At 39.2% G+C, this 23,055-nt stretch overlaps 1 protein-coding gene and 1 pseudogene across 1 annotated transcript in view; both read left to right on the top strand.

Moving 5' to 3' along the window:
* Positions 1-23,055, top strand: part of Mdga2 (MAM domain containing glycosylphosphatidylinositol anchor 2) — a 794,049-nt gene that overhangs the window by 436,524 nt on the left and 334,470 nt on the right.
* LOC128110788 (40S ribosomal protein S12-like) lies at positions 12,763-13,150 on the top strand (annotated as a pseudogene).

Genomic DNA, 23,055 nt, shown 5'->3' with positions numbered 1-23,055 from the left:
CATGTGTAACAAACAGGCTGCACACAGGCTGAAGATACAGGTAGAAGAGTGGACAATTCAAAATTGGTCTTGCTCTTTGTTCAAATTAAGCCAAGAAGAAGTGCTGTACTTACATTCCTTAATGCATAATGGACACATTTTGGTCTCTCTGAGGTTATCTTTAATGTGGTCACTGGCACAAGAGAGAAGTAGCAGCCTGGAGCAAGATACCCACAAAGACTCATTAGAGAGTCCCCCATACTCGAGTATGTTTTCAAATGAGACTGCTAGCTGAATACCATGCTTCAGTAACAAGCATTTAGGGGTGGGCTTTACATTCAAATCATGACAAAGAGCTTACCTGATGATTTGTAAAGGTTTTTACATCTCTCACTATGAGCTTAAAATATGGTAATCATAATACATACAAAATAGATTACAGGAAATGTGGGAGCAGCTAGCAGAAGGCACAAACAAGCTGTAGGGAAAGAGATGCAATTGGAACATGCTTCAAGTTCAACAGTAAAGAATGCTTGCACAGATACAATAACATCAGAACCTGATCTAACAAAAAGTGTGATGTAATAATATGTAGAGAATATGAGAGGAATAGTATATGAGAGTGAAATAATTCTTTTCCATGGAAAGAAATAAGTAACCCAATGTGAAACAAGAAAAATAAAACTAGAATAACAGAAACAGTACAGCTAAAACAAATGTGAATAGATTGCCTTAGAAAAGGACACCACTGAGTATTGAAAAATAGCCAGGCTGTCTGGGAGTGGTGGCACATGACTTTAATCCCAGCCTAGTTTATACAGCAAGTCCAGGATGCCACAGTACAAACTACTAAACACAACTTAAATGATTTCCTGTTAGCTTGGGTTTCTGTGGGATGACTAACAGTGGGAGTAAGGGTGTTTCTGACTCTCTTTCCTGCTCTTGGGAGCCTTTTCCTCCTACTGGGTTGTCTCCCCCAGCAACCAGTACGAGGGTTTGTGCCTAGACTTGTTGTAAGTTTAGAAGCTGTGTTTGATTGATATCCCTGGGAGGACTGCTCTTTTCTGAAGGGAAACAAAGGATGAATATTTAACCTTGGTGATCCCTGGTACTCATCCCAAAATTCTGAACTAATTTATTCCAAATCTTCTTCATAAAAACCTTCTGTAGATTGTAAAGTAAAGACTAGTTTTCTTCTTATACTTTTAATAAGTGGTGAGGATTGTTGGCATTTGATACTTGAAAATAGAAAATATTGACCCTGAGTTTATTTTTAAAAGTTGGAAAAATTACTAATTATCAGAATGTTGTGCCAACATTGCTTCAACTGTTATCTCTGTTTTACTTAGGAAATATCTGCGGGGTCACAGTATAATAGCATTCGATTCTGTAAGGCTAAAAATGTGTTTATTAATTATGTTGCACCTTCAGTAAATTTCATCTATTTAAAGAGACAAAAAGGTTTATGAATTTGTTAAGTGGATTATAGCAGCTAAGTAAAAAAGTATAATGGCATCAGTTCACACAACATTAAATAGTGACAACGTGCCATTGTCACAGAAAATAGATTGGCAGGAGAGCTAGGTGAGTAAAGCTTCTTAGGGTGAAAGAAGTAGTTTGGGAGCTACTGCTTTCAGGCATTCCGGCAAGCTTTACTGCAGACTGTGTCCTGAACGAACACTCTTTCCCCCAGTGTTCCTGTAGCAAACAGCCCTGGACAATAGAGACACAGCTTTCCTTAGGAGCAGAGGGAAGTTTTGTTCCCTGACCACCTGAAGGAAAAGAGGGGGCTGGTTTCATTCGGGGCTTTTGTTAAACAAGGAATTTGCAAAGAACGGTGTTATAAAAGTACTGTGTGCAAAGAACACACCTGGGGTACCCCATCTTGCCCTCCTAGAAGTTGAGGAGAAAGATAGCCTGTGAAAGCATGAAGCTGGTATTTACATCTGAGACCTCATTAATAATGCCTTTGCCTTATGCCCCAGAAGACCCTTTGTCCTCAAGCACCCGTGAAAGCATGATCTGCTACATGTTAGCCAACAGGTAGATAAAGTATCAGAGGTCTCACAGTTCCTGACCTAAAAAAAAACTTTAAAATATGTAAAAATGGTTTAAATAAGTAAAGGAGAAAGCCAAACCCATATTCAATGAATGATTTTTTTTTTATTAAAGACACAAAATAGAGAGTTACAGAATAGCATTCGGGGAATACTGATTAGGATGTTGAGTTTTAGAAGGAATGAGGGATTAATTTGAAAGACAGGTTGTTAAATGTGTTGAACTATTACTGATGATGCCTTAAACCCAGTGAGTGATGAACTGCTGGACACTGTTGAAAAAGAAATTGTAGTGTTATGACTGCAGACTTACTGAGTAGAGTTCTCCATACTAACACATTGCCTCCTTTGTTATAAAAAAGCAATTTCATTCATTATGCCTCTAAGTTCTCTGTGGAGAAAGAAGGGGCATAGTCCACACAGGACAGGAGGTTCTGGATTTATGATGCTCTCATCCCCAAATATGTTTGTGATTTGAAGAATCTTGAGGATATTTAAACAGTGTTCTAAGAATGTGATCACCAAATACTTCTACTTATTTCTAGCGTGTGACTGTGTTGCTCACAGGGTAATAGAGGTCATACAACTTGAAAGGTTAGGGTTTGATTAAAACTTATTCTTAATTCAAAAAGAAATTGGATTTGGAGGTATTAGCTTAATAAGTTTTCATGTGTGTGGACACTGTTCACAAATGAGACAAATCTTTTCCAATATTCATTAAACATTTGCAAGCATTCTTATTTCAGAAATATCTCCTTCAATCTCATTTCACTTACATAAATCGTTGTATTTCATTACATTTAGACAGGGCACTTTTCTTTCAGGAAGTGTCCATGAGGTTTATTATTTACTACATTTACACCCAAGAAATTAATCAGAGAAGAGTTGGAAACATGCTATCAATTTATTCCACAAACAAAATTTACCTGTGTTAGAATTATAACCTGTACGATTAAAAATGATGACAATGAATTGCTGTTACTTTTAGTTTTATGGAACTCATCAGCATGACCTTTGAACAAAAAAAGCTTAGAAAAAGAGCTCAAAAAACTGATGTGAATTCTGAAAGCTCCCCATTGTCAGGAGGACCACAGATCCCCAGGTAAATCCCATCAAGCATCCTTTTCTCTTCCACCACCTGTCTTTCTCAAACAATACCCTAGACTTACGAAGTCCACAGAGTGTTTGATATGGTAATTATAGTTTCTATTGAAATGGGCGGTTCTCAAGCTAATCACCCTATTAATAAAATTCAAGACAGGATTTTGCAATTTTAGGGATGTCACATGTGGAAGAAAACTGTTTTCTTGGCAGTGTTATTTACTGGTAAGGTCTTCACTAACATAATTCCTAGACAGTATCAGAACTCTTAATAAAAGGCGTTAGAAATAGGCAAATAAACAGACAAGTAATGATTTCAACTGGGTTATTTAAATGCTGTGGTCTGTTTGTGCTGAGCTTAATTTTCCATGATAGAGTCCTAGAGTATCAATGGCCATCAGACCACCAATCTAGTGGCTTGTGAGTGAATTCATAGTCCCACACCTCCCCCACACACAAAAAGAAAAATAAATAAGGAAAAAAATGTAGATTTATTAGGAGAAAAATGAGAACTCCCAGGAGTGGGAGGGACTTTAAGGAAGAACTAACCCCCAAGTTGATTTTTGTGAATCTTATGAAGAGAATTCAATGGAGACTAAGGTCATCTTTATTGAAACTGGTCGTTGAACATGTCACTAAACTAGTAAGGATTCTACACCCTTTACATTTCCATCAGCCAAACCTGAGGGTTACCCTCCTTCATAGGAGGGATTCTGTGTTCTGTGTGACCAACTCATGATCCACCCTGGACTTGCCCTTGCTCTTTGAAGGAAGCTATCTCTTGTGTAGACGAATTTCTAAACGGTCTTATTAATAGAAAACACAGGGCCAGATATAGGGGTGAAAACCTGAGAGAGATCAGAGGAATAGGAGGAACAGCCACATGGTAACTTCTCCTCACCAGCTCCGCAGCTTCCAAAAGAATGAGTTACTTCCTGTCTACCCACGCCTAGATGCCTTGCTGTTCTGCCATCTGATTTGCTCTCTCTGTCCAGCTACATCACTTCCTCCTCCTGCCCATCTCTGTTAATTCCTGTCTGTTTGTACAGACCTCCAGACCTCCATGGTTAACTAGGGTTGGAATTTAAGGTGTGTGCCACCATGCCTGACTCTGTTCCTAGCATGGCTTTGACCTCACAGAGATCCAGACAGATCCCTGCCTCCCAAGTGATGGGATTAAAGGCATGTGCTACCATTGCCTGACTTCTGTGTTTACTTACAATGGCTGGCTTTTCCCTCTGAACTCCAGGCAAGCTTTATTTATTAACTAAAGCACAAATAAAATATCACCACACTCTTGTCTCAGTGTTAAGCCTTTCAATTGCTTCTTATACAAAAGACATGAAGGCAGAGTTACTTTTGGATCTGGCCAGCCCTCTCTTAATGAAGCTGATTATATTAAATTCATTATAAGTCAAAAGTAGGCTCTTGAGAGGTATTACCAGAACACCAATTTGACTGTTTCCAGAATAGCAACCAGAATTTCTCTCTGGTGCTCTGCACCTGACCTTGCTGCCTTCAGGCTCTCTGCTCACTCAACCTGATTCTGAAAATCCCACATAGTCTATGATCTACTTCGACCCGAGGCACAGAAAGTCACATCCAAATAGAATCTGTCCATTGTCAATGTTATTGAAGACTTGCTGTATTTAAATACTCTACTAGAAAGTTTGCTGAGAGAGAAAGCCAGCTTGCAAGCCCTTTGCCCTAAAGAAAGTTTATAATGAGTTGAAGAGTTGAAAAATGTACACATGAGGAACTTAGCTAAAGTTGTTTAGTAAGTGTAAAAAAAGTTTGCATATTGAAAGTACTAACCCCCAAATTATATAAATGGTGACATTAAGTTCTATTAAGTGTATTAAAAATCATAAACAAATAACTTTATGATGTGAGATTATGTTCACTTTCTTTGTTATTAGTGGATAAAATCTGTTGAATATTGAGCAACTCTAGGAAGTGAAAATTTATAATGCTTTTCACAAAGACTAAAGGCTATTAGCACTTAAATCTATATTTATTTTGTTGTTGTTTTTCTTTGTCCACCTTTTTCATAAAGGTTCTCCAAGTCCTGACTTAATTATGAAAAGGTATTATTGGTAATTATAAACAGTTAAATCTTTTGATTAAACTGATCAGCAGGCTCTTAAAATCACAGCTCACAGGCTGTGTGGGACTCTGTAGCTGAAGGTTAAATGGCTAGCAGATGCTCCTGCTGAGGCAGCCAGAGATTCCAGATTGGCATCCAGCATTCCAGTCTCTAGTCAGCTCATGAGTGCTCTGAATGTAGCTCTGCCCTGAGGGCCAAACCTGCTGCTGTCAACCCTGAGCTGCATGCACACTTTACGACAAAAATAAAATATAGGAGGAATATTACATGTAAACAAACGTGCAATTGTAAAATAGTTCCCATTTTTCAAATGTATGTGCTTAGCGTGATTCTTTTCCCATACATAAAAAAAATCGGGTAGCTTCTGAACTACATAGATGTGCTTAACGTGATTCTTTTCACATATGTCAAAAAATCTGGTAATTTCTGAGCTACACAGAAGAGAAAGTAGAAGTAAATTATAGCATGCATATTTAGATATTTAATACTGGGAGCTATCCTGCGGCAAGTTCTTCAACCCAGAGGATATTATACTATCTAATTTAAAATCATCAGGGTCCCACGCAACTCGGCAACCTTTGCTTCTACAGTCTGGCCAATACCACTGTTACAAGGGTGTTATGCTCAGGTTACAGGGAGCCCCAAAAGACCACCAAGGAGACCGAATCCCACATGTAAAAGCAAAGAGCCTTTATTTCAAGCTCTGGGGCTCAGTCCCTCTGTTTGAATGACACAGTGGTGAGAACAGAGACCCCGAGCTCAGGTGGGGTGAGGTTTTTATCATAGCAGAGGTTGGGGTGAGGGGATTTCCAGGGTTCAGGACTCTGATTGGCTGACAGTTGTCTAGGGGTATCTAAAACAAAAAATAGGTGTGTGCTAGAATCAAGGACATCTGGCCACCTTATCTAATGTTTAGAATGTTTGGGATGTCAGGTACTTCCTCATCCCTGGGTGGATCTCTGAATGGTATCAGCTTAAGGCTTTTCCTGGATCTGGGTGTTGTCTGCCAGTAAGTCTGTCACAAAAGCTCTGTCTAGGCTCCTAAACCTGTCATGGCTGCTGTTTGGTCAAGCTGTTTTGGGGCCCCTCCACAAAAGGAAATCATGATTTCCCTTTGAATTTGTAGTTGCCTTAATAAAAGCTTTGAAACAGACTTGAAGGAAGCTTTAGGACATTTTTGTATTTTTTTTAATTAAGAAAATTTTTTTATTCATTTTACATACCAAAAATACTCCTCTGCCCTCCTCCTGCCCCTCCAGCTTCCCTCTCCCAACCCACCCCAATTTCTTCCTACAAGAAGGTAAGGCCTCTCATGGGGAGGTACATTTAGGACATTTTATTAGGACTTGAGAGAACAACAGACCAGGAAAGCTATAAATTTTGGCAACTGCTTGGAAAGAGGGAGATGGAGAAGAGGTAACTAGAAACCATGCCATTTGAGTTAGGATCCAAGAAATTTGGCAGGTTCACCAATGGAAGTTGGCAAACAGCTGAAAAGTGAAAGGAGAGGGGTTTAGGGAAAGAGTGAGAAGGGCCAGAGTGTCAGGGATAGTGTTTGCACACTTTGATAAATTTTCAAATGTAAAACAAAGAAGAAATAGGAACAGTTATACTTTTTAGAACTCAGAAAAGCAGACAGACTTAGCAGTGATGCATGATGGGAGTTCTGTAAGCAGCTATACCTAGGGAGGGGTAGCATTTCAGTGTGTCATGCCTTCAATAAGGGCTAGAGTTGTTATATATTTTGACCAGGAAGCCTAAGGAGGGGCAGTTGTGACCTTCCTTCTAATGTTACCAGAGAAGTGGAAGGTGGTTTCCAAAACTGACTTCAAGGGATGGGTACATCCTCAATGGCCTCCCTGTCTAGCTGACTAATACCAGCCATCAAGTCAAATCATTTAAAATAACAGCTGATGACTAGTTTCATAAGATGTAGAGGAAAATTCTTTATAGAAAATGCATATGCCCTGGATTAGGCAAAGTAAGAAGTTCATTAAAACTGAAATGATGTCTACCTACAACTTCGAGGTTAAAAGTATATTTTGTTCTTTTAATTAATGAATGAAGTTTTTCCAAGAATAGCAATGATTTCTGACATCACCATGATAATTCATACTCATTAATATTTATGAGGTGTTTGAGCTCATGAAACATATGACAGGAATGGAGAATGCTGAAGATTTTGTAGAATATTATTTTAAGATGGGTTACTTTTGTTTATGTTGCATTTGTTTAATTCTGTGAAGCTGTGTTACTGTGCCTGTCTAAAACACCTGATGGTCTAATAAAGATCTGAACGGCCAATAGCAAGGCAGGAGAAAAGATAGGCGTGGCTGGCAGGCAGAGAGAATAAATAGAAGGAGAAATCTGGGAGGAAAGACAAAAGAAGTAGCCAGAGAAGGAGGAGAACTTCAAGGACCAGCCACCCAGCTACACAGCAAGCCATGGAGTAAAAGTAAGATTTACAGAAGAGAACAGGAAAAGCCTAGAGGCAAAAGGTAGACCAGATAATTTAAGTTAAGGAAAGCTGGCAAGGCCAGGCAGTCCTAATTAAGAATAAGCCTCCTCCATGTGTGAATTATTTGGGAGCTGGATGGTGGGCCCCCCAAAGAGTAAAGAGTAAAAAAACCCCAACAACATGAAGAATCTGAAAATAACTGTATTTTCAATCTCTTAAACTCTACATGAAATAGAAATAGCTGCATCCCACTTGAAGACATTGCAATGATTTTTTTTATATTGATGATCCTGAGTTTGTCACCAGCCTTAGAATATAAAAATCCAGGTGTCTTGTGGCAACTCTGAGGCATACACGTAGTCAAGGCACCTGCATGGCTGTAAATGAAATAAATTAATGGGTTGATTTAATTTTAAGCATTTTCAAATGTCCTTCCTTTGGATTAAACTCTAAGTATAGAAGGAAACATGCATAGAGTGTACTTACTTCCAGTTATCAGAAAGAGCTGAACTAGAGGCATTCTGCTTTCTGATACCACCTCCTGTTTTAGTCTCATTCTAGTCCCTTGATGTTCATTGCTTGGTTCCTGAATAAACCTCCCACACATACTAGACATGTCCTCCAATAAGAATTCTCATCTTAAATTTCTTCAATCCCTACCAGTGACTCTCACTCAAATTCCATGTTCAGCAGTGCCCTTGAATCTAACCTGCCTACATTTTGTTTAATGAAAGTATTGGCTTCTCTACTGATTTCTTTCCTCTGGTGTTCTATGACTTCTTACTCTCCCAAGGAAAGTCCTTCACTCCTTATTTCTTGATCCACATGTTGTCGGTGACCTGGTCCTTATGCCCTGGATGAAGGCTGGGCTGGCTGCTGCCTCCCGCCCTGCTCCAGTTGTGACTTCCTTTATATGTCCCTCACTGGGCCAGCAACTCAGTGCTTTCCTACGCTTCCTGTCCTGAGTTCATCCTGAGTCATGGCAAAGGTGAAACGAGATAAATGAACTCAACAGCTGAGTTTCTGTCACTCAAAGTGGTGTTTGTCACTTAAAGAGCCACAGTCAACACCGTGTGCTTCCCAGTGGATATGAAAATAACTTCCCCATTCTTGTATTTCATTAGAAGTTCTTAAATTTCAGAATTATGTACAGTGCTGTGGAATTAGATATAATTTTTATTATATATTATAATTAATGCATGTTGTATATAATTAATATAATATTGTATATTATAAATTGTATACAAGACATTATGGATGCATACATGCAAACTCACCATAATTATGAATGAATCATACCTGTAGGTTTGTTTTTATGAGTACTCTATAAACTCTCAGAGATCAGGAATCGTGTCATGTCATCATCTAGAATAACAATTCAGTGATGAACTTGAAGAGACTACAAAAGACTACATTTATGGAAGAATTAATCAATTATTGAAAACATACATGAAAGTAAAATTAGCCTTCTTACTATCTTTCTCTGAACTTGCATTTGAGAATTTGTCTTCATATTGCTATAGAACTATGACTTCTCTTTTGTGCCTTTTCAATTCAAAGAAACAACTATATTTTTCAAAGTTAAAAAACTGTGATTTCCCCATTCCCTATGTAACATTGTCACCTAAATAGTAATATATATTATTTTTGCATGTCAGGAAAGAGTCTCTATAGAAATAAATCAGCAAACTAGTTGAATTATTTCTAGAATAGAGATAGTTAAGTAAAATTGTGTCAAAAGGTAATCTAATCAAGAATCTATCTAGCTATTACTAGCTTTATGATATGAGGCAAATTGAAAAGCTTCTTAATAAAGGATAGTAATGATATCTAATCTATGGATTTGTATTATCTAATCAACACAATTACATTTATGAACATTAAGCATGTGTTTGCTTCAAAAAAACTGATAGTGTTTTCCTCTAATTCTCGTAAATATCAAAAAGTTCATAATAGTTATATAGACAGTGCTGTGGAATTAAATATAATTTGTATTATGTATTGTAATTAATATATGTTATATATATACATATATATGGCTCTGTGGTTATGGCTCTGTCATAATAAAAGTTGTTAAAGAAAATATGAAGACTAGATGGAAGAGACAGTGGGATAAATCCTATTTGCTTTTATTTTCTTATGTTCAACTGCAAAGTAAACACACACATACACACATACACACACACACACACACACACACACACACACGTTATACTATAGCTATCTTGCTAATAGTACTAAAACATGTTTGTGGTGGTTTGAATAGGAATGACCCTACAGGCTCAAATATTTGAATGTTTGGTCATTTTTATTCAGGAGTGGTGCTATTTGACAGAGATTGGGAGGTATGGCCTTGTTGAAGCAGGTGAGGCCTTGTTGGAGGAAGTGTGTCTCTGGGGGTGGTCTTTGGGGTTTCAAATGATCAAGCCAGGCCCAGTGTCTCTCTTTTCCGGCTACCGTCAGATTCAGATGTAGAACTTTCAGGTACCATGCCATCATGCTTCCAACCATGATGAAAATGGTCTAAACCTCTGAAACTGCACACATGCCCCAAGTAAATGCATTCCTTTATAAGAGTTGCCATGGTCTTGGTGTCTCTTCACAGAATAGAACACTAAGACAATGTCTCATAGTGTTTAATATATGCCAAACACTATATCAAATATATCACATAAAGTGTTTCACATAACTCATCCGATGTGCACAACGATGCAGATGACCAAATTGAGAAGCAAAGATGAATCTTATGGGACAGAATCAGTTTTGATGGGATTGAGAATGTGGTAGGAATAGAAAAACAGTTTGAAACCCAAAGAGAAAAGTAGCTTTTACTCCCTAAGACTAAGTTGTTCGGGAAGAAAATGGGAAAAGTAAGCTGCTCTGCTGGCAGCAGCTTTAACGTTCAGAAGTGTTTTCGTAATTGGTCTTTTCTGCATATGAAGAAATTGAAAAGGTATTTTTTGAGAATGTAGGCAAGGGCTGTGTGAGGGGTCTGAAGAAAGTTCTTCAGAGTTAGAGCTTACCCTGAGGCACAGAGAACACATTTACCTGGAGGAGGAGTTTCTGATGCAGCATTGAAGTTTCAGTCAGCTTATTGAAGAGAATTACAAGGCAAGGTGACAGGAAGAACGTGATGAAAGTGAAGACATTGGGCATGTGGGGTCTTAAGGTCCAAGTGGAATCTTGTGAGAGCTGCAAGTGTAGAAAGAGCTTGAAAGTCCTGTACAGAGGCATTAGGAGAGACCAAGGAACTGGTGAAAATGGATTCAGCATTCATGGCTTGAAATCACATGACTTGGCAGTGAGTCTCATGTCTATAAGTGAGGGAAAAAAATGTTCCAAAAGAAGTTGATAGAATGAGCAACTATTAGATGATATAATAGAGAGAGAAGAAATTGTGTGTATAAGATATTAGAAGCCAGTCTGGCATGTGAAATATGGCATTTCAGTCAAGCACAGCCCACATGTGGAAATATTATAGAAGTATAACATTTTATTCAGCTATTTCAGTCACCTTGATTTTAGGCATCAATAAATATTTCTCATTGCAGTTGACTACTTTTGTAGTTGATTTTTGTTTTATTTTTTGAGGTAGGGAGACTAGAAATCTTCCTATGTAGACAGACTGGCCTGGAACTCTTTACCAAAAGCTGGTTCTTACAGGCAGAAGTCTTCATACCTAGCCTATTGGGGTTTATTGTTGTTTATTTGTTTTTATTAAATATACTTTACAAGTACTATATGCAGGAACTTTTGGTGAGTTTTTAAACCAAGCCACAATTAATCATTTATATTATTCTTCCTTTCTTATTCTTTGATTGTAAATATTATTAAATATAATATAGAAATACAAGCATTCATGAATACACACATGTACATAAATCTAAGTGAATACATACATGCACAGAGAGACCTACATACAGAAAATTCTGATTTGTTTTCATTTTCTGTTTTTATTATCTCCTCATTACTCTTGTCTCTTGTTGCATTTTATTTCATCTACATATTTTTTCCTGGCTTTTGATATTAAGAATATATTTGTATTTTTAGACTACGAAGATCGCAGTATGATTATTGTAGTTTTTATTTCCTTAAGGATACATTTCTGTTATTGGTAACCCAGTACTTCAGCAAAGTATAACTTTATATATAAGTTATACCACTCTGAAACTTCTGAATATCAAATTCGTGTTTGTGTTCCTGGAAATGGATCTAGATTATTATGGAAGTTGGAAATACAGTGAAGAAAGACACTGTCCATATTTACCTTCAGTGATTCAGCAAGCACTCGCATGTATCTGGCATGTTGTGGCAGTCTTGTCTCATCTAGTGTGGCATTTGTGAGGCCCCTTGCAGAAAACAGGAAGATAAACTCCTGCTGAAGTGCTCTCTTCCAAAATTGCCTCAGACATTGTCAGTGTGAAATGAGAGGCTTGGAAAACCTGATTTTTAAAGTCTAGTCTGGTACTGACTTTCTCAAGCCACTAAACATAGTCTCTGAAAATGTGTAGTTTGAAAGCACCATATTTAAGAAACAAACTTTATTGTGTGACATTGTTCCAGGGAAGATGTGTACAAATGTCTTCTCAAGCAAGATAAGGAGCCCATGGCAGACCAATGTATGGCTACAACCCAAATCCTGCTTGTGAATCAGTGAGTTGTATTGGGGTTACTTACAGGAATATGAGTGAGGGGTCACTGACAGGAGCAGAAATCACTCAAAGACAGTTGCACCAAAAGCACACCCTACAGGGTGGCGATTCACAAAAGCTGGAAAATTGGAGCCCAGTGCACAGCCTCCTCGCAGATCAACAGGTTAGGACCATGTCCTTTTTTTCCTGTTTCACTGGGTCTGAGCCTCTTGTAGTCAGCCTGGCTGGTCTTTGTTCCTTCTAGGCCCTTTGGCTGGTTTCTGCTTCCTTCACCTGCAGAAAGCAGCCTGTGAACTTCTTTTCAAAAGTCAGCTTGTGCTTTTCCCTGCAGCTTAGCAGCTGCAGGGAAGCCGAGGCTTGGGGGCTTTCAAGGTTTGACCTCGACTGTAATCCGCTGCCGAGGCCAAGGAAGGCATTGCTGCTGGAGGTGGAATGGACATCAAGACTGCTCTGTGAGAGGCGCTGAACACCATCCTCATCCATGATGGCCTAGCACGTGGCATCTACAAAGCGGACAGAGCCTTAGACAAAGTGCCAAACCCATCTCTGTGCGCTCGCATCCAATTGTGATGAGCCTGTGTATGTCAAGTTGGTGGAGACACTTGGTGCTGAGCACCAAATCAACATGATTAAGGTTGATGACAGCAAGAAACTAGAGGAACGGGTAGGCTTCTGTAAAATCAATCTAGATGGGAAGCCACAGAAGGTGGTTGGTTGCAGTTGTCTAGTGGTTAATTATGGCAAAGACTCACAGGCCAAAGATGCCATGGAAAAGTACTTCAAATGCATGAAATGAGTAAATAAAAAATTTGGCTCATAAAAAAAGCTTGTGTGGGAGTGACCCTCAGCTGTCTCTTGTGACAGGAGGGACTTAGTGAATATGGTCAAACTTAGGGACTTCTGGAATCTATTTTGAGATCTTTATCCCTTGTCTTAATTAGCTGCTCTACAGGACGCAGTGTTTCATGTCTCCCTAGAATAGTCTTGATTGACCTCCACGTAAACATCTTGTCTTAAAGCATACTGTCATTTCACTCCCTTTTACTTTCTGTCTTAACAAAGTTGCTCCAAGGTGGAGGGAGTAGAATGTGAATTTGATGAGGCTGACAAGAGGGCCAAATGGGAAAACGTGCCTGCTCAGCAACTCTGATGACATGGGTTTGATCCCCAGTTCCCATGTAAAGCTGGAAGGAGAGATTCAACTCCCTGATTGGCCCTTTGATCTCCACAGGAGCACTGAGTTACACACACACACACACACACACACACACACTCAAAATAAAAAGATGATCTTTTTTTTTAAAGAAAGTAAGCTTAGTTTGCCTTCTTGCAGGAATAGCTATTTTAACTTTATCATAGTGACATAGTAAGGAGCTATGATGCATAATTGTATTCTTAGGATACATAGTCAGAATTATTAGTGTAAATTAATAAGTGAAAAATTACATAGACCAAGTTTTCTGTTTTATTTGAAAATTAAATGAGGAATGTAGCATGAATCTTAACAGGTCTTATTAAATAAGAACAAACCTGGAGCCAGGTATTGGGGTGAATGCTGGACGATCAAAAGCAGAACAAGCCACAGCTTCCTCACCTCGTCATTTCCTCAGCTGATCCTGTTTCCTCAGACTGGAATCCTCTGAGTCCTTATCCAAATGGATCTCAGCTGAACTGTGCTACTCAAAGCCTAAATGCTTAACCAGCCTAGTTCCTGGTCCTCACGCCTTATACACCTTTCTGCTTGCTGCCATCAGAGGAACATTTTTAGTTTTTCACATAGATATACATATATGCATAAAGAGAAAGAAAAAAATTATGGTCCACCCCTTGGCTTCCATTCTGTGGGAGTCAGCAAGTCTGGTGTTTTCATAAGCAAGAGTGCAGTGAAAGCCAAATCTCTAAACTGGACCACTCCATGGGTAGAAAGAAAGGCTTCTTTGGGGGTCAAACTGCCAAGGCTATTTTTGAGGGGCAGAGAGAACAGAAAATGGCAGAAAAGCAAGTAGATTTTGATAGTCAGTCAGCGAGGAGGTGGTGGGGTGGATTGGGTGGGGCTGGCTTTCTGATACGTTCTGATATGTTCAGATTAACTGGGAGTTAGATGCCCTTGCCAGAGGTAGTTGATTTGGGGGTTGAATAAGGAATCCAGTGGCTTTTCTGGTAAACAGAAAGGTACTCTTGAGCTTCTGTTTACCCAACAACAATCCTTTTACCTTCTCAGAGTCCTGTTTAGAACACTGTCACCAGCACTACTGTTTTCTGGGGGGCCTGCTGTGAACCCAACAGTTTGTCAAGCTGGCCAGCCTGGTAAGTTTTCTTTGGCAGCAGGCTTGTCTAGATGCCTCAGGACAGCAGGCTGGTGACTCATGTTCTGGTTTTCACTGAAGTATTAGGGAGATGTCCCGGTTCTTCTGGACACTCAAAGCCTTCATCTTCATCTAGGTGAAGCCCATTCCTCTGTGGTCAAAGTCTGTTTCTCTGTGTCTATTCGTTTAAGAATTAATTCCATTTAGAAACGATTTCTAAGCCCCGTTATCTGGCCAAACAAATAACCACACCTAGCCACACTGAACGTAAAATTAATCATTTCAACTTTCCTAGTCTCTTTACGGTCTTATTCTTCATCCAAATATCTAAGGAGTTCTTTGTGAATGCAAAAACACAACCCTCACACCAAAGGGAATAAAAGATGGTTTATTCTGAAGCCACATATGAGTGATAATTGCCCAGAAACACAGATTTAGCTTGCGCTGAATCCATTTTGTAAACTGGTAACTGTTGGTTAAACGGCGCGCTGCTCATCGTGGCTGACCAGCGGGGGCCATGCCAGCAGAGGAGAGTGCTGATCGGAAGAATCACAGCCATGGTTACCTTTTTAGAGCTTTATTGGGAGAGAGGGGGAGGGGAGAGAGAGAGGGAGAAAGAGGACAGACGGAAGGAAGGAAGGAGCAGAAAGGAAAGAGAGGGACGCACAGAGGGCCCACCCCCTTTTTAGGCTGGGACACCTGTCGCAGGCTGATGATGCAATTAAGGACAGAATCCTTACAGTAACAGTTCATTGAAGTTTCTGTAGTAGAAAAACAGAGAAAATGATATATTAAGGTACTTCTCATGTACATTAGTGGATACCGTAAGTAGTGAGATTAAAGCAGAGGGAAATCTCTGCCATAGGCCTCCGAGGCTGTCTGATGACACAGCCTATGGTCGGGGAAGTCTAATGGTCTGTTAAATTTGCCCACTCTAAATGTTTTCACTCGTTAGTCACAAGAATGGGTATGAAAGGGGCTATAGACGACAGGTGGAACCTGCACTCCGTTCTAGACCTGCAACATGCCAACTTTCCACAACCATTGAAGCTCCAATCAGACAATCAGCTTTTACACAAGGTTCTGTGGACGGTGCCCTTCTTTCGATGAACTTCCCTTTCCGGAACTTTCTCTCACATCTTTATAAATGTACATAGAGTTGTCATCAAAATCATGGCTGGCCATATTGCCTGGGTTAAAAAAATAAAAATAATTTTTAGTGCTTTGAAGCATTTAATGCACAATGCATTAATAATTAACATGTTTTAAGCTGAAAATGATATCAACTAATTAGTAACATTTTATGGTATGAATCAACCCTCCAGTTTCTTTGATATTTTTTGTTTGTTTTCATGGAGTCAAGCTTGATGAATGGGGCAGAATCAATTCTAACCAGCAAGGTTCTTTTGGTACCTTTCAGCTTTCCTCTCTGTTAGAAGCAACTTTTCTCTGTTCCTATCATAGGAGTCTCATAAGCAATAGGTTTTCTGTACCTCAAATAGTAGGTTTCTCCATCAACTCAGTAAGCCAAATCAAGACAAATTGAAAAAGTAAAAGAACAGGATTATTTTGAGCAAAGCAACTCCTGGGTGAATCCTCCAGCCCCCAGAAACTGAGGTAGGAAAAGGGGCAGGAGAAATCATGTGTCTGACCTAAAGCAGGGAGCTTAAATACCCTGCAGGCAAGGGGGTGATAATGTATCCTCCATGAGCTGGGTTTGTGCCCAGTTATAACACTTTGGATGTGGACTTAGGCTGCTGGCAACCTCAGGGGAGGAGCCGCTGCAGACACCAGGAATTGGGAATTGTTTTGTTTGTTTGTTTGTTTTGTTTTGCTGTTGTTTTTTTCCTTTTTTGGAGATTCTGTGAGAGGGTGGGGCTTGGAGAGGGAGGGGTGGGGCTTTCTGGATCAAGCAGCAGCTGGAGGTTCCAGCCAAACAGTAAGATTGAAAAACCAAACCAACCAAACAAAACACCCCCAAAGTCCCAGCACTTCCAGTATCAGAAACTGCTAGGTTTGCTACAACTCTGCAATACATTCTATGAACATTCTTTGGAATTACTTATTATTGAGTCATGGAAATGATCTTGTACTTGTACAAGATTACTCAGGTGTAAAAATTCTAAATAGTTCTCAGATTTAAATGTACCCACATGTACCACAAAAATAAAGAGCCTGGGTCTGTGAGATGCCCCAGAGGGGGATGAGAAACAAGCATGCATGTTTTCTCTGAGATTTCTGTACCTGAGGACTCCACCTTTACGGTCTAATTACCTCTCAAAGGCAATGCTTCCAAATATCTCACCGAGAGAGAGGTTTCTGGATGAATTTTGTTGAAATATATTCCATCCATAGCAGCAACTCATATCATGTATCATTAAAATCATCATTATAGAAATCAGAATTATGTTCAGGGTTGAAAAGAAAGAGACCCCCCACTCCAACCGAGGTGTCTGGGGAAGACACACTTTATGCTCGATCAAGAGGGTGTGCTTGGGAGAGCAAACACAGAGAGACAGAATGTGAATTTGGTTTTGAGCCTAACTCAGGTGGCAGCTGTATCTTTTCTCCATTGGCTGGGGTTCGACCTCACCGTCTTACTCAGTTGGCTAGTCTGAAAATAGCATGCAAGAACTGAGAAAGGACTGGGAAAGAGGCCACTGCTCCAGGCTAACGAGTTCTAGAACAGAGCAGTGGACCTTTGTGCAAACAAAGGTTTTACTAGGTAGGGAGGAATGAAACATTTGAATAAAAGTCTTCCGAGGTGGGGAAGATGAAAAGATTTTAATTCCTTGCCCTAAACACAAGTTTTATAGTATTGACAAAAAAGACTCATTTTTGATATTTTTTACATAGATTATGACACAGGACTCCTGTATTGCACGCGTTAAATAAGAAATTGCAAAGTCCATTGGACTACTACATAGTGAATGAAAAAAATAAATAAATAAAAAGGAGGACTTGACTGATCCCACATGGAGAAGATGTATTGTAGGCATGAGGGAGAGCATAACCAGGGCAGAGGCAGAAACATCTGGAAGAGTCCAGAGTGAACATGGCCAGACTGAGCCATGTGAGGAAAGAGGGAGAGGGAGATCAAAAGAGGAACAGCTGGCCAAGAGAGACTGCCTGGGCCAAGAGACTGGCATAGCCGAAATGGCTGAATTATACAGGGGCCAAAGGCTGGGGAAAGGAAGCCCAGTCCAATACCTGAATGGGAGAGTTCAGGGTAGGGGGCAGCCAGGAAGAGCCCGTGACAAGTAGGAACTGAGGGATGCTGGGAGAGCCTGGCTCTGCTTTGATATGTTACTAGGCACCTGAGCTTTGTGCCAGGTTTGAGACCTAACAGATATGGAAAGGATTCTCTCTTTTGATTGAAGATACTAAAAAGCAAAAGCTACTGTGTCTACTCCGTCTAATCCCCTCACTTACTCTTCGTGCTACAGCTGCTTATCATGTTTTCGATAACACACTTAACAAGTGGCAACTGTTCCCATGATGTGATTGTTATTTTTAATAAATTTCTCAATTCAAGAGAAAGCCATTTAGTTTGCCTTCATGGATTGTAGCTCAGTTTTTCTTGGAAAGTAGTATCTAAATCAAAAAACATATTTTCTTTTTTATAATTGCATTTAAGGCTTTTTATATTTTTGTTGAAAATAGGGGTTTTTTTTTCATACAATATATTCTGATCACAGTTCCCCTCCCTAACTCTTCTCAGACCTCCACACACCCCCACTCACCCAAATGCACTCCCTTTTTTCCATCAATAGAATGTAAACAGGCATCTAAAAATAATAATGATGATGGTAAAACAAATGAAGATGAAAACAAATCAACAAACATTTTAGAAGGAGCAAAAGAAAAAGCACAAGAAACACACACAGATGCTGAGACACACAAATTCACACACACAGAAAACCCCTAAAAACAAAATCAGAAACCATAATATATGGGCAAATGATCTGTAAGAGGGGGTGGGGGGAAATGCCTAGACAAAGCAAAGCACTGTGAGACAAAACCTTCCAAAAATACTATTATGTTTGTCTTGTGTTGGCTATTTACTGGTGGGCATGGGGCCTGTCTTAAGTGTGGTTTGTATACCTGGTGTTTCTCTGTTGGAGAAAAACTAATTCTTCTTTATAAGTGGAAGAGGAGTCAGAAAGTTTGTAAGAGCCACTAGGGATGGAAGACATCAAGGAAAGGGGCCTCTTAGACCCAAAAGGACTGACACACATATATGGACTCCCACACAGAGCCTGGCTGTATGTACAGGGCCTAAGGGTCTAAGCCAGATAGTGTCACAGCACTGAGAGGGGAGGTAGACACAAGCCCCCAACCCTAACCTAGAAGCTATCTCCCACTGAAAAGTGCAATTTTATCTTGTAAATTAAATAGTTTATGATGTCATTAAAAAGGGGGCTTCTAGCCGGGCGGTGGTGGCGCACGCCTTTAATTCCAGCACTTGGGAGGCAGAGCCAGGCGGATCTCTGTGAGTTCAAGGCCAGCCTGGACTACCAAGTGAGTTCCAGGAAAAGGCGCAAAGCTACACAGAGAAACCCTGTCTCGAAAAACAAAAAAAAAAAGGGGGGGGCTTCTATTTCATTTGAAAGTTTTTTTTTCTTATCAGCCTAATACTCAGTGTTCTGTATTTATATGTATGTGTGTTGTATATCCTGTGTGGGTTCATGAGGGTCCGTGGAAAGAAGGCACAGGGTACTCTGTGGATGAAAATTTTAGTCTTTCCAGCTGCAAAGGGTTCAGTCTCTAGACAATTGACTCCCTGTAGTTTAGCAAAGGGCCCTTTTGTTGTTATACAATTCATACCTTTAGCTATTAAATTCCATATACCAAAACCTCTTATCTAAGCTCCCCCTGCCCCGTGCCCCGCCCCGCCAAAGGGACAATGCCAAAAGAAAGTTCTCAGGTTTTCAATTGTCGCCCAACCAAGTTTCACATAGGCATAGAACCCCTAGGAAAGTCTCAGATAAGACTTCAAATACAAGGTACCAGAGAGAAAAAGGTAACAATCACAAAAGGCATTATCTGTAGACAAATTTCTAAATGGTCTTATTGAATAAAAAACACAGAGCCAAATATAGGGGTGAAAGCCTTAGAGAAAGATCAGGGAAATAGAAAAGCCACAATTAATCTTAACTCACGAACTCAGCAGCTTCCAAATGCGAGTTACTTCCTGTCTACTCACGCCTTTATTGCCTTGCTGTTCTGCCCTCTCATTGGCTCTCTTAGCCCAACCACCTCACTTCCTCTTCCTACACAGCTCTGTCACTTTCTGTCTGTCTGTACAGACCTCCAGGCCTCTATGGTTGGTACTGGGATAAAAGGCGTGTGTCACCACGCTTGGCTCTGTACCCTAGTGTGGCCTTGAATACACAGAGATCCTACCTGCTAAATGATAGGAATAAGGGCGTGTGCTACTGCTGTCTAAATTCTTTGTTTACTTAAAATGGCTCGCTATTTCCTCTGATCTCCAGGCAAACTTTATTTATTAAAGCACAAATAAAATATCACCACATTTCAGCCCAAATAAAATATCACCACACAGATCAAAGCAAGGTGCTAACACTCTGGAATCAAACCAGCTGCAGAAGTCTGCAGGAACTCCCCCAACATGTATCCTTACTGAAAAGATTTACATTTTATACACATATACATATATAAATGAACACGAGACAGAGTACCAATATTGAGCATATATATATGGGAAATCACTAAAATTAGAATCAAAAGCTCAAAACTCATAACTTACTATTTTTTCTACTGTCTATATAGCTATTTATTTTTATTTGTGTGTGATTGTATGCATTTGTGTATGTCTGGGGCTATTGCTCACATCTGTGTTTGCACGTGCGGAGTCCAGAGATTGACAGCCACGGTCTTCCTCTATTACTTCCCATCCTACTTTTGAAGATATGGTCTATCACTAAATCTGAACCTGGCCACTCAGCAGCAGATTGGGTGTTCAGAAAGCTCCCAGGATGCTTTTGTTTCTAATCAGCCCTCAGTGATAGACTTAAAGGTGTGTACAGACATGCTTGGTCCTGGAGACAAAGACTCGGATCTTAATGCACTTTATCCACTGAGCCTCATCTGTAGCCCCAGGTAGTTATTTTATTTTAAATGCAGCTGTGTGTATGAGTTTCTCTCTCTCTCTCTCTCCCCGCCCCCCCGCCCCCACGGTGTGTGTGTGTGTGTGTGTGTGTGTGTGTGTGTGTGTGTGTGTGTAAGTGCATGTGGACATGCTATGGAATGAACAGTTTCATAAATACTAAGTACAATTTACAACTAAATTACACTTACATCTCTCAAATGTTTCTTGTATCTTATCATTTTTCTCTACTACACAAAGACATGTTTTCCATAGCTATTTGCATGTCTTTGGCACTTAAGATGTAATCTTCGAAGTGAAGGAAATGTATAATCTCCTTACAAGTTTCTCAGTTGCCCATCTGACTTCAGATTGCCAATTACTAACTGCTGCATGTTTTAATCTTTGATGCATTTCAAATTCCTATTTCCGGTATATATTAAAAGTCAGTAGACTTATCTTCTTTTCTTCCTGTAGACTTTTTTCGTTTTTCAAATAGCCAGAGTGTTTCCTGATCCAAGTGTCTTAGGGAATCCTAACATTAGGATAATTCAGTTCTATAAATAAAATAAATCCAAATTATTTTTCTTTACCATGTTCAACATGGCCAAGTAAATGCAAGTCTTCGTTGAAACTAAGGTCAAACATGATGCGTGATAGATCTACCTACTGTCCCTCCATTCTGACATAAGGCTTTTCTATACAATGAGATTTCAATTTAATTGAGTCTTCAGTTTGGGAAATTAATAATATTGGTTCTCTATTGTTCTTACTTTTCTAATTCTTAGTTGAATTTTAATGTTATCTAATCATTTTGAAAAACAAGTTGATTTTCATGGCATTTCCATGATATTTCATGGTATATACATGTGAAAACTATTGTCACCATCAATGAAAATTCAAAGAACCAAATGTAATCACTAAAATATGAAAAGAATGCAATTTGATGTTGAGTGAAAAAAATATGTTCGCCCAACTGATTTTAAATACAATATGTACTATGTTTGACCAATATGTTAATTAATGAAATTTGTATTGAATTTTACAAATTTAATATAAGATAGGGGAAAGAGTGAGAGACTATATGTCATATAAAACACATTATGAGAGTCACCCAAGGACAGGTAAAATTAGGAAAATATGGTATGTTGTAATTTCTTTAACAAGTCAATAGCTGGGAAAAAGTTATGAAATCTCTTTAATTTGGATTTTCTTATTAAAACTGGGCTAAGAGCCGTAGTGTCACAGAGCTTGTGAAGAGCTTCTGTGAGAGAAGAAGGCTGATGTCCCAGGGAAGCCTTGGGGTAGCCTAAATGCCTTCTTCTGTGCCCCTTCCCAGTCTTCATGTTGATACTACAGTTTCATTGTGGGTTTCAGGTTTATTTTGAGCTGGTTGTTTTATTTTACAAGATCCAACTGCTGATCCCCAAACGGCTCTTCCTCAAGAGGCTCCAGAGTCCAGTTAGCCTCTGTTGAACAGGGAACTACATTCCTCAGGATCCCACGATTAGTGTTACTGGGTTCTATGGGAATAGCGGAGATAGGAGAGAAACAGAGCAGAGGAAAAGAAAAGAGGGAAAAAAAGAATTAACTGAAATGCTTGTCAAAAACTTTATAATTGCCAGATGATTTAATGTTATCTATTTGGTACATACATATAAAATGAAGCTACTTTGAAAGTACTTCTGGGAAAAAGCCTTTTCTATTGTTGCTAATCAATGACTTCTATTCTTCTCGGTGAACTTGGATCTGAACTGTCTTGGTCTATCATTGTTTTATTTGATCAGACCTTTGTCTGCAAACACTGAAAAGCATTATTTTTGTTTAAATATTCCTTCAGGTCATGTTTAAATCTAGTACCAGAATATAATCTTGGTAATCAGAATATAGTACAGCAAAATGGAATTATAGCTATGGGTAATATCTTAAAATTTTTTCTCATTATCTCTTTTGAAATGTAGCATGCTAGCAAGTGACTGCTAATGTACTTAAAATAGACTTCAAGAAATTTATTCTGTTATTTATTTTAGTGGCTAAACATCTAACTGTTACATTCAGCTGAGCTTAATTATGTTGACCATTTGCCAGATACATTCTAATTGAATAAATTAAAGTAGTAAGTCTTGTTACTACTGTCTCCTATGAGTAGAATATATTGAAAATAATTTTGTAATACATTATGGATGGTAAATGCTATTCAGAGAGCACCTAAATGAGGCACCAAAAAATACTCTGGAAAATGAGTATAATTTCATCCTTCTCTGAATTCTGGTTTTGCTCTCAATC

The sequence above is a fragment of the Peromyscus californicus genome, unplaced genomic scaffold, assembly GCF_007827085.1.
Source record: "Peromyscus californicus insignis strain IS unplaced genomic scaffold, ASM782708v3 Scaffold_15__1_contigs__length_86483966, whole genome shotgun sequence".
In the NCBI taxonomy this organism is placed as follows: Eukaryota; Metazoa; Chordata; class Mammalia; order Rodentia; family Cricetidae; genus Peromyscus; species Peromyscus californicus.
Note: the sequence above shows the minus strand (reverse complement) of the source record. Positions and strands in the feature narration are given on the sequence as shown.